Source organism: Anguilla anguilla, chromosome 7, assembly GCF_013347855.1.
Source record: "Anguilla anguilla isolate fAngAng1 chromosome 7, fAngAng1.pri, whole genome shotgun sequence".
Taxonomy (NCBI): Eukaryota; Metazoa; Chordata; class Actinopteri; order Anguilliformes; family Anguillidae; genus Anguilla; species Anguilla anguilla.
The window spans coordinates 47,206,280-47,219,290 of NC_049207.1; the positions used below are offsets into that span (position 1 = coordinate 47,206,280).

Consider the following 13,011-nt stretch of genomic DNA (forward strand, 5'->3'; position numbering starts at 1 on the left):
CATACATCAGTGGTATCATAACTCAAAGTGCGTGGTGTGAAAAGGGCTCTGTGACTGCGGTGTGTTTATCAAACATGTCAGCTTTCGCCTGCTCGTGGGTCTGTGCATGCATGTTCCTTTTTTCATTCGTTTAGTTTTTTTTTTATATGAAAGGGATTTTGGGACATTCTGCCCTCTTTGTATGTTTTTATTCAGACAGGCTGAAAGCAGGGAAGGTAGAGCAGGCACCACAGCTGAGAGAGCGCTAGGGCAGTAATGGCTTATGGCTCGACAGCCGGCTGCCCGAAGGATAAGCAGCATAGCATCACACGCCTCGCCTGTTTTTTTTTTTAATGTGGACTTTTCTCTGTTTCAGAAGTACCAGCCTGAAACATGATGTGATTTCTACCATATATTCCATGTATTTGCTTTGTGCAGTACTGACAGCACAAGATCTACACACGCACTTGCACACACACACACACACAGTCTCTTTCCCTCTCTCTCACACACATGCATACGCGCACGCACGCACATCGGTGTGGAGACACGCTCATAAATTACACACTGGCATTATTACTGCAAAGACAGGAGAGATACAGAGATATTCCCAGAGACTGTAAGTGGTAAGGCTGGGATTTATTGGGATTTATTTATTTGAGGGAGCTTTTCACTGCTCCCACACTGGGATGTCTGGGCTTTGTTTTCCTATGGGGAAGCCAGACAGAACCAGGGTTTTTGGGCCGCCAATTGGATGCCAGGACCGTTAACCCTTTGAAGAGTAGGTTTTTTGGATTATTATTATTTTATTTATTTATTTTTTTTCAAAATTTCAAGTGAGAGTTCTAGAACTCAATTGCCAGTAGTTCAGTTACCGGTACTGATCGTTACATCATCGGTAGCATGTTCACTTCAGAACATTCTAATCACACACTCGTTGAGGGTTAAACACACTCGCACGTTCCTCGTTTCGTCACGTGTGGCTGAACAGAGGCCTCATTCAGATGAATGCCAGTTAGCGTGGGAGAGCGCAGATTTATCTGTGAAGGCCCGGGGACCTGGGACGACCACCATTAACAAGCAAGGGCAAAACAGGACATAAGAACTGAAATGAAATTCTATATACTTTTTTATATTGCTTTAGGGACGTATCCAAACCTGATACCATGTTAGGAAACACACTGTTATACATTATATACAGATACCACAACCCGTTCCAAATACATATACAGACTGGTTGAACAGATACAGATACTGTCAGTGTTAGCATTGCTACTGATAGTGTTTAGCATTATTACTCAATGTTGTGTCTGCACATTCATATTCTTTTAATTTTTTTTGGTCAGAATTATAAACTCAAACTGAAATCTGGTCAGGCTTTGGGGGACGTTCAGTCTGCGGCCAAAATGAATGTAAAACTCACTTAATCACGCAGTGCTGTTGGCGGTATAGCAGAGCAGCAGAGGGTTGCGTGCGAGTTCGTGCGTACCATATGAGGTGACGTACAGGCTGGCCTGTGATTGGCTGCCTCCGCTGGGCCACATGTGGGTCTGGGATTTTTCTGGGCTGGCTCGTGCACTCAAACACCTCCAGTCTTCCTCTTGCCCAGCGTGACCCGTTCCCTTGAAAATAAATGTCTTTTCTCCAGTTCTTTGAACTGTCTGTATGTATGTCTTGCTACATGCAAAAAAAGCATATTGTTCTTGTTATCAGTTGGGGTACTCACACACAATGCAAAAATCTATGTGTATTAGAGGAAATGTAAAAATAATTAACTACATAATTGAATGGATGGGCATTTTTCACACATGAATTTTGCAAATGCTCTTTCCTAAAGCAACTTACCTGGCATTTTTGAAAGCATACAATCTATTTATACAGCTGGAAGTTCAGGTTATGCACCTTGCTAAAGGGTTCAATGGTAATGCACTGTCTGGGATTGAAACCTGCAACCTTATGTCCAGTTCCCTAACCATCTAACCATTGTACTACAACTGAATGGTGGACGGGAACAGAATGGGTTAGTAAATGGAATTTTTTTTCCTCCTCGTGGTGTGATTAATGGAGCGGGCATGAACAGGAAAATGGCGGCTTTCGTGCCCCTCGTTGTTGTTGTTGTTGTTAACGGAGGCTCTCCCTGGTGTTCCCCGCGAGTGTTTTTGAGCTCCGGGATTCGTCTGTCAGCGCCCGCGTGGGCGGGGCGGCCCACGTCTGAGCGATCGCATCGCTGGCAGCCTCACCTGTAGCGGCGCAGGTGACGACAGACCCCCCCCCCCCCCCCCCCCCGGAGACACACCTTTCAGGAGCCCCTCCCGCAGGTAGACCGGCGGTACGCGCTGAACCCGGGGGCGAATAGCTGGCCGTCAGTAACAGTCCAACACGTCTGTCTTCCTGCTTTCGTGTTCTCAGGCGCTCGCACGAAACATCTTTATTATTACTTATCATATTTACTTTCTTAGGAGATGGCATTCCAGAGAAACCGCTTTTTACAAAGGCAAATTTGCTGAAACGATCCCAGTAAACAACCCTTTTCCGCGGGTTCAAAGGCAATGCTGCATATGGGATTTGAACCTGCAACCTCAGAGTTGTTACCGTGGCACTAGACTGCCAAGCGCAGCTTACCTTATGCTTGTTGTCCAACCACAGCCTATTTATAAAGTGTTCTCTGCACGGAAAGACAAAACCATTTACATGGCAAGATGTCATATGACTGCCGTTAGCATACAGGACTCATTAGGTAATGGTGACGTATGAAATAAATGTTCATGCAAGCCGTATTTTTTCAATCCTGCTGCTTATTTTGGATCCGTGGGCTGGTCTGCCTGAACCAAATATCCATTACGAACATACCCGGCGTCATGAAACATATTTTTACCAACAGCTTTATAGATAAGTCCATGACTGTATCTTGCCATAATGTTGTTCTAGAGTAAAAGGGGGGAAACAGCATGCTAAAAAAGAGTGTAGGTAAGATTAACGACTGTAAACATAACACTGTTTACATTACTGTGACTTTCAGATGGTAGATCAACATTTACCACATTAGCATGATGTTACTATGCTCACACAGTTGTTTTGAGAACAGTGATTATGGTCAGAAAGCATGTTCCTCTCTCTAAATTCCATGGCATTGTACCACAGTTACTAAAGTAACCGTCTGGTTACTATAGAGTAACCTGTTTGAACCCTGTCCTCTCCTCCTATTCTAGTATTGCGATCTCAAACTCAAATGGAGGATTGGAGTGTAGTGCTAAGCTAAAGTGCTTATTTTGGTTCCCAAGTTTCTGCAGTTCATGGGTATCCATGAGGAGGTGGGACGCGACCACAGAATCACTGTTTCTACAGGTATTGACCGAGGTCACAGCCCTTCACGAATGTTCATATTACTGGTGTTAATTCAGATGTAAGCATTGACGTGGGTCTAAAAGGGGAACATAGTGTGCAGAACTGAGTAGACACGGAAGTTGTTGCCATGTAAGGTGCTTCAACTTCCAAGATGTCAGATGTGTAGTATAAGAAATACTACAAAAATTTTGTACATGATGCTAAGCAAAATATAAAATCATGTAATGGAACAATTCGGTTCTGAATATTTGTGAAAATAGATGTTTCTGTTAAAAATAATCTATAATCTGGAGGAATTAATGCAACTATTTCAAATAATTATTTGACTCAGGAGGTCTGCTAAGGAGAGAGAGCTTAGAAACATTTACAATTTCAAGTTTACCATCTTGTTTATGTATAGGATCTTGCGCTCTTAAAAAAAGAAGATAATTGCCCGAGAGAGAGCTCACTCCAATATGCCATTCCCCAGCTCCCACTGTGATATATGTACCTCTTCTGCTGGCTCAGAGGGAGAGCTATGGTGACCTCTCAGTTTCACAAGTTTGGATGGGGAGGGTTCAGAGGAGAGTTTAGGTGGGGGAGTCGAGTTCGCTGGAGAGACGTAGGCGAACTGAGCAGGAGACCTAAGGTGGGGGTGGGGGTGGGGGTGGGGGGGGGTCATCCCGCCTCCTTTATGAATGTTATGACTCAGGGATAAGAAATCAGGGGGAGTCGACACTGCGGAATAAATTACTGTTCCGTGCGGGTCAGCCAAGGTTTAACCCTTTATCTGCCCGGGACGGTGATGAAGTTCGCGCGTTAAACAAGCTGGGCCCCGGCTAAAATCACAGGTCGCCATCGAGGGCCACACATAACACCGACATTACCCTCAGAGAAGGGAAGAAATGCATCAAAGAGTCATTGACACGCTCGTACATTGAGCTGTTGTGCTTTCTGATTCACCTCGATGATTCAGAAGACGAACATCTTCCTAGTCTGACAGCAGCACACACACATGCGTGTTGAAGCAGCTTCAGGCTGTCTGACAGACTGCCAGCTGAACATCCAGGGTACCGTCATCCCAACAGTGTATATAGCGTGCTGGGTTCCTTTGGTTCATTGACGAATGAGCACCAATTAACAGGGACTTTGTAGATCTAAATAGAGTGTAGGAAAATTCAGCAGGAAAGTTCAACTAGAGGGAGCAAAGTTAAATTTTATGTTCTGTAAAATTATTGTAATTATTATGCTTTGCAGTTATGTGGTGTGTGTCTGAGCAGGTATGAATATAACCGTGTAAGAGTGACAGTGGAGTCAGTTTGCCTGTTTTTGGGTGTAATTATGAGGGTGAAGGAGTGGGTAATGGGATATGCTGCCTCGTAAATAAAACATGAAAGTGAATTTTAACAGCTGGCAGAGGTGGGGATTAGAGGAACACGCGACCAGGGTCTCAGGACCCCCCCCGGAACAGACCCCCCCCCCCCCTTCCCTAATACAAGGACCCACCTCCCGATAACTTGATAACTTAAATCCCAGAGCACGAACGAAGCTTTGACCGCGTGTGGTCAGCGTGACCCCTTTGATTGGGGGGGGGGGGGGGGGGGGGCGGAATGCGAGGAATGCGGAGGTGACCGATTGACCGGGCGACCTGTGAAGGTCATCCCTCGCGAAGGTCCAGAGGTTCCTTTGTGTGGGGGGCGAGGAATTTCGGTCGCCCGGACGCATTGCCGGCCGCGGTCTTTAACCGGCCGCTCTTCCCGCCTTCGAGAAGTCGTGTTGGGTCTACGGCGGAGCGCAGGGCCTTTGTTTTAATTCCTGTTTGATGATGTCACGGCACGCCGAACGGCGGACGGTGTTGCCTTCGCTCGGCTCTGCGGTAGATTCCCCTGTCTGTGTGATAAGCCCAGATGGAAACAGTTGAGTAAGTTTTATGGTTTTTTTTTTTTCTTCAATGGAGCGTTTGTGCTGACTGAAAAGGGAGGAAAAAAAAGGCCCTGACAAAAAAAAACTGAGCGTCTGTTATTACCGGGATACTTTCAAGGTTGTCAATCAAAGGCGGTAAATCTAGGACTTTATGAATTGCCATTGCAGCATTAATGCCATTTGTGACAAGTCAGGTGGTGTCTAGAGTTACAGTATACTGTGATATGGTGATGTGCGTGTGTGTGTGTGCGTGCGCGTAATTCTGTAAGTTCAGGAAATTAAATGAAATTCATGTCATGTAGCGAAAAATGGCCATCTTGTTTCATGAGGCTTTTCAATTAATGTGAATTTTGATCCATTTCCTGAGCTGACTTTATCGCGATGGAATTTACTTCTCAGCGCTAATCTGTCCACACGGACTGTCAGACACTCATACGATCCATATTTAACCGCTCAAAAAAAAAACGGATAAGCGTGTTGAAAATAATGATTTCTTCTCGGGGCATAACGTCCTGGCGTTTCCAGGATAGAGGAATTGGCTTCGTGGAAAGGCTCTGAAAGATGGACTGCGATCGTGTCTCGGGTTTGGAAGGGTGTCGAGATTTGCGGTCTCCCAGCTCCGGGCCCAAAATCCGTGATTGACTATGACTGGCTGTTGCTTCGTTCCTTCTCGGAATGTTCCGGACCCCGTGCAACTGCGATCCTCCGAGACCAGCCCGGAATTAAACGAATGTCAGGAGGGTGCTGTACCTCTTGATAAGCCGGGGGGGGGGGGGGGGGGGGGGGGGGGGGGGGGGCGGCGCGTTGGTGCCTGTGCGTGTTTTAACATCTCGGTCTCGCCCAGGCTTCGACGCCCGCCTGATAAATCACCCTCGGCCCCTCTGAGCGATCGCCTCGCTGAGCAGCGGGACCGTCCAGGTGTTTATGCAGCTGCCACAGTCCAGCGAAACGAGGCCAGGCACGACTAATCAATCCGACCGATGCCAGGAACCTAACCGTTCAGCTTTTTTTTAAAAATTCACTTGTGTTCGCTTTAATACAAAGTCTGCATTTTGGAGTTCAAATGGTCGGAAAGGCATACATATTACAATATAAATGCACAAATGTAGTTTTTTATGCATTTATGTTTAATTTATTTTTAAAGGATTCTGACACGGTGTTAAATCAGCATTGAGTACATTTGACCCCATCATTGTCTGATATAAACAGTGTTAGGGTTATATTAACACTGGCCCTGCTGTGTAACACCCCTGTGCTGTTTTATCATCCTAGTTCAGGGGGAAGTGGAGCTGTGTTTGGGATCCGCTTGGCGTTAGGGCTGTGCTGCAGGCTTCGGGTGTATGGAAAGGCCCGGACGAGCCTCACGGCTCTGTTGGGTGGGCGCAGTGACACAGCCTGGACCCGGAGCTTGCGTGAGAATCCTGAGGGCGACTGTGACTTGACCGTGAACCCCCCTCCGCTTCCCCTACACTCCTTGAAACCTGAGAGATGCTCTGTAACTCCCCTGCGCCCCTCTCATTCGAACCCCACCCCCCCCCACCCCATTGCCAGTGGCACTTAAATTGTTTGAAGCTGCTAATGTCCTTCATCTGTACGGAAACAAGATGAAACGCCCCTGTGCCCCCCCCCCCCACCCCCGCGGGCACTTCCCACCTGTCTTCTGTTTACCCTCCTTAAAACCCCCTCCCCCTTTTCCCTTTGTGTTGCTTTTTGTTAAATCAACTCTAACAGTAGTCGTAATAGTGTTCATATGAGGTAAATGGGGGAAATGTGCGCTCTATTAGAGTTTAAAGTATTCTGTCTAAGTTGATTTTACACTGAGCTTTTGGCAATGTATTCCTGATGGACCTTTTGACCATAGACACAATATAACTAAACAATATAATATAACCAAATATAAAAACAACCAAACCAGATGAAAAAGAGAAACCAAAGAGAGGCAGACCCCCCCCCCCCAAAAAAAAAAAACTTTGTGATGGGACTCAAAAAAAAAAAAGAGAAGCTCACATTATATTAGTTGCGATAAGGTCTCTCTAACCTTGTCATTATGTTGACCTCGCAAAAAAATATTTTTTTGAAAATGGGGCCCCATGACACCTCTCTCCTCGTCTTCCCCAAACCTTCCTTTCTTCTACGTTCTACGGGTGGGACGTACACTGTGCACCCTATTTTTTAGGGGGGTGGGGGGGGGGCTACGGACAGTGGGGGCAACGGGTTTTGCGAGTCGGCTGATGGGGTGGATCCATTTTCAAAGGCGCGTCTCCTCATTTATTTATTTTCCTTCAAGGTTTCATTACTGGAGACAGAGAGCAAAAAAAAAAAAAAAATATATATAATAATAATAATTGGTACAGATGGTCCCCCAGTCATGAAAGCAAATATTTAGTGGGAGGGGTGAAAGGGAATTTACTTGTTGACATTAAGAAATGACTTTCTCCGCACAGCCCTCTCTCCGACTGAAAGCGCTCGTTAAGATATTATCTGTGAAAGTGAAGAGGTATGCGCTGGCAGCTGTCAGCTCGGGCGTGTTTGAAACGGAGCCTGACGGGAGCTGAGGAACGGCCGCTATTGTTTGAAACCCTACCCCCAGCGCCTGGCGTCCCCCTCCGCTTCGGGGACACCGGATACCCGATATCTGTCTGCGAAGAGTGTCTCTTATTTAAATTAAACTAATAAATACGCTGATCCTTCTTCTTTTTTTTTTTGCCCCACAACAGACTTAATAATCCCTCCCCGCTCTCTTGAGAGTGACAAATTATCCCCAGGCTGCTTTGTTCTTCCTTTGTTTACCTGGTTAGTCTGGTTTTTAGCCAAATCACATTCTTGTCTAATTTGTGGAACCTGATGTCATCCTTGCAGTCTGGCGAACGTGCGGGTCGGGGGGGGTGAGTGCGGTGGGGTGAAGAACTGGCGGGGTGGGGTGGGGGGGTGCGGGGGGTGTGGGGGGGGGCTGCGGGGGTTGTTGCTTCGGTAGTTAACACTCCATTACCCAGCGTGACACGCTGTTTTATGATGACTCTACGGCCTCGGGTTTCGCTAATGGGAATGCGATGCTATTCACCACCGGCTTGCGAGGACCACCCTGGAAACCACGGCCCCCGCCTGCCCCACCCCGCCCCGCCCCGCCCCGCACCACACGGCAGATTCTCGGCCCCGGACCCCATCCACATTCACCCTTAAATTTTTTGATCCCAGGCGAACCCGAGCGCCCGTTGTTTTTTTTTTTCTTTGCAGACGCGTTGATTTTGGCGACCGCCGGACTGGCCCAAACCGTTTGCGAAGTAGACGAATGGCTACCAAAGCTTGAGAAACGTGTATTTAAATGAGAGGTGAAAGTTAAGGAGAAGCATTGATTGAATCCAGCCCAATGGCCTTCTTATGTTCTCAGTCCATACAAAAAATTTTTTTCTTCCCACAGACGCCCCTGTCTGTAATTAATAGCCATCTTTCTTTGTCCTGAGCCCAGACTCTATTAGTCTTAGGTGTTCGTGGATGAGACAGGGCCTTTCTTTTGACCCCCCCCACCCACCTCCACCCCTCCACAGGTGAAAGGACACCCACACCAAGGTGGAGGAAGGAAATGGGACTGGGGGGTGGGGGGGGGGGGGTTATACATTAGAGATGAAATTGATCAATGGAGGGGGACCCTCCCTGCTGGCCTTACTTCTCCCCCAGGCCATAAATCTAGATGATGTCACTTTGAAACACGCGCGGATCCCGTGCCCCCCCCCCCCCCGCCCCCCCAGCCCCCCCCTGGCGCCGGTGGATGGTGACACCGGGCATTGTGCCGAAATGGTGGAGCGTGAGAAAGACAGAGAGAGAGAGAGAGCGAGCGAGGGGGAGAGTAATGGGCGTGTCCTGAGGAGTACAGTGTGCACATTCATATCTCTGGACTGTGTGAGCCCCGACACACTCCCCACACGGTAGACAATGCTCGTGAGTTATGACGAGGTTATGGACGTTGTGTGCACTCTGTGTGTGTGGCTCATATGTCTGGTGAAACTTGCGTGCGTGGGTGCGGCGTATGTATGAGTTTGCCTGTGCGTGTGCATATGTGTGTATGCATATGTGTGTATGCATGTGTGTGTGTGTGTGGCTGTGTGTATGTGCATGCGTGTGTGTGTGTGGGTGTGTGAGTGCACATGCATGTGTGTGGGTGTGAGTGAGTGTGTGTATTTAAGTGGGTGTGTGTGCGCGTGCGTGCGTGTGAGTGTGTGTGCGTGTGCGTGCGTGCATGTGTTTGTATGTGTGAGTGTGTGTGTGTGTGTGCGTGCGTGCTTACATGTGTGTAGTTGTGTGGGTGTGTGTGGGTCTGTGTGTCAGCGCTCGCTAAGTAAAGTGCCAGCATGTCTTGCGCCCCATTACGTCTCAATGTCATTTAAACAATGAGCCGCACTCAGTGCGCCAGGAATCCATCAACTGACCACATCTTTTTATTCAGCTAAAGGCCTTGAGTAAATGTTTTCTCCCTTACGTTTGATGTCGAGCGTTAGTGTGAAGGAGGAGAAAATCAGAGAGGAATGAAAGGGATGGAGGGATGCAGGGAGGGAGGAGGAGGAGGAGGAGGAGGAGGGGCCTTTGATCGCAGAAACGCGCGTTCGGAGAGAGAGAGGCAGCGTGAGGCGGCGGACGCGAGTGGAAACCGGAGAAACGCGGGCCGGCTTGGCCGAGCGGGGCGGCGGGTTTTCTCTGCGTTTCTGCTGAAAGGGAAGAAAGAAAGAAAAAGAAAGAAAGAGGGGGGAAAAAAGAAAACAAAACTAAATTGAAGGACGAGGCAAAACCAGCGTTCCTGAACCCTGCGGCCGAGCTGCGGCTGGGATAGAGTCCCGGGACTGAGCACAACGCCTCTCTCCCCCTCTCTCTCTCTCTCTCTCTCTCTCTCTCTCTCTCTCTCCCCCTCTCCCTCTCTCACTTTCTCTTTCTCTCCCTCTCTCTCTCTCCCTGTCTGTCTGTCTCTCTCTCTCTCTCCCTCTTTCCCTCCCTCTCCCTCTTTCCCTCTGTCCGTCTCTCTCTCTCTCTCCCTCTCCCTTCCTCCCCCTCTTTCCCTCTCTCCATCTCTCTGTCTCTCTCTCTCTCTCTCTTTCTTCCTCTTGACCGTTTAGACTCTTGCTTTAACGTGACTGCGAGCATCTCTGCAGACGTGTCTTTAAATTGATCTTATTAGTGTTCACGTTTGGCTTTTTTTGTTTTGTCTCCTGACTGAACTCTTGCTGAATGCGTGTATGATGTGAACTACATGCCCAAATATTACTTTGGGCTTTGTGCATGCATACGTGTACTGACTGACTGAATTTAAACTCAGAGGAAAATAAAGAATCTGTCTGTCTCTCTCTCTCAGCATTTTGGGCCCAACTCTGATTTCCCCTGTGAGACTATGATTTAATTAATTAAAGATCTTCATAAAGAAATCATTTACCACGTTGCATTCATTCGCTGTATTCATCCACTGCAGAGCTCTTAAAGAATTTGATGGTTCATTTCCTTTTTAAAAAAAACATATTCATAACGTGTGGTTTAGCTCCATGAGCAACATTAAGTCCCTGCTTCTAACAGTGGAAAATCTGACATCATCTGTCACTCCATCTTTACTTATAGTTCTGTGTTTTCCATTTCAGAACACACATTCTTTATTCCTCTATAGCGTAGGCATAATAAAAACAGTCATTGAAAATGCACATGCACAGGCGCACGCATGCGCACACACACACACACACGCATGCACACACACACACACACACGCATGCCTACGTGCACACGCTCACACACTCGCTCATCTGGCTCTGGTTTAGCAGTGAGTGGGTGTGATCACAGTTTGTGCCCACATGCTTTCGTTTTGTCTTGGTTGTAACACAGGCCAGACGCCCACAAGACCGGCCAGCCAGCCAAACAGCCAATCAGTCAGCTAGCTAGCCAGTCAGTCAGTTAGTCAGCCAGCCAGCCAGTCACTCAGTCACTCAGTCACTCAGTCACTCAGTCACTCAGTCAGTCACTCAGTCAGTCAGTCATTCAGTCAGTCATTCAGTCACTCAGTCAGTCAGCCAGTCAGTCACTCAATCAGCCAGTCAGTCAGTCATTCAGTCACTCAGTCACTCACTCAGTCAGTCAGTCATTCAGTCACTCAGTCATTCAGTCACTCAGTCACTCAATCAGTCAGTCAGTCAGCCAGTCAGCCAATCGGTCAGTCAGTCAGTCAGTCAGTTAGTCAGCCAGTCAGCCAATCGGTCAGTCAGTCAGTCAGTCAGCCAGCAAGCACAGAATTCCAGAATAGCAGCGCCGGGCCTAAAAATAGCACCTTGTGGCTGGCCAGGAGGCTCGGTGGAGGAGCGATCCCCAGCTCAGAGCTCATTCACAATGTTTTCACAACGGCGGAGAAGGAAGAGACACCTACACTAAAATCTCAGCCTGGTTTGGCTTCAATGGCCCGTTCAAAGCAGTCTGGGTCTGCTACACACATCACAGACGCACGCACACGCACACACACACGCACACACACACACACACACACACACACTCTGCCGTACCCCGCCGTTCTCAGGCCGGCTTTATTTATCCTCCCTGCTGCCGCTGGCCTCGGTGCGGAACATTCTACCCGCCGGTCCAGCTGAAGGAAAATTGAAAAGGCAGCCCCGGCCCGTTCCATTATGTGTGTGTGTTTTTTTCTTTTTTTTTTTTTGCTCCGCTTGCAAAAATTCATTCCATTACCGTCTCTTAAAGCCTCACTCCTCAGTCAGCTTGCGAGGGGGAAAAAAAAGCACCAAAAAAGGTTTATATTATTTCTGTTTCTTTTTTTTGGACTGCGTGCCCTGTTTGTCCTCCGTCTGTTCGGCAGGGTGCAGAAAAGCATGATTTCTCCTCTGAATCGCGAAAAAACCACCAGCCCCCGCGTCTTTTCCCTCAGCAGATGGAGGCATTTGAAAAATTTGTGAAAGGGTTTCTGTGTGAGCAATGTATTTATTTTTTTTTTTTTTACATTTTGGGGGAATAACTCCCAAGTATCTGGCAACCCTGGTCAGTGCACCAGAGAAGCACTCTTCATGGACAGATCACATGCACAGGCTAAGTGCAGGTGGACAATCAACAGAGTCCTTGGTGAGGCACGTATAATGCCGTCCAACTAAAACCCCTCTTTTTTTGGGGGATGATACAGAAACTTATTCACCACCCAGTCGGGTTGCCAGTCACATTGTGTCAGCTGGCATGGTCAGGTCAAAGTTCAATTCCACAGTCCTTTTTTTTTTTTTTTTTTTTTTTTTTTTTTTTTTTTTGGGAAGTACACCTGAAAGATTCTGGAAGTACTTCTCAAGCTCTCGCCTGTGTCAGACCAGCTAACCCTGGGGGGGGTGTCCCGGGGTGACTCACGACCTCTGACCTCCGTCCTCGGTTATCCAAACACGAGTTAAAACCTCACATCCTCCTCCGGCTAGCCCCGGCTCTGAACCGCTGCTGAGTTTTTTATTTGAGCGTTAAACATCGCCGGGCGATAAGAGGACGGGCCGTTTGAAAGCCGGGTCAGAGCGATGTCAGGCGCGCGGCCACGCCGCGGTTCTTCGGCGGGACGTATGGTGAGGCGGGGGAACGATAGCGCACTGCGCCGCATGTGTCGCGCACGCGCTCGGCTGTTTATTGATCGAAACTCATTTCGTCCAGGTATGCCCGTGGATTGATGCATAGGGGTGAGCGACACTGCAGTTCTGTGCTGAATTTGTTTTTTTGCCTCATCTTAATTAAAAACAGAGTGAGAATCTTTATTGAATGTGGTCATTCCAGATGAAATATTGGACTTGA

General features: G+C 48.0%; 1 protein-coding gene across 2 annotated transcripts in view; it reads left to right on the forward strand.

The window, feature by feature from the left end:
- The window catches only part of LOC118231489 (homeobox protein DBX2-like), a 94,569-nt gene that overhangs the window by 36,207 nt on the left and 45,351 nt on the right, over positions 1-13,011 (forward strand). The gene's annotated exons all lie outside the window — the stretch shown is intronic.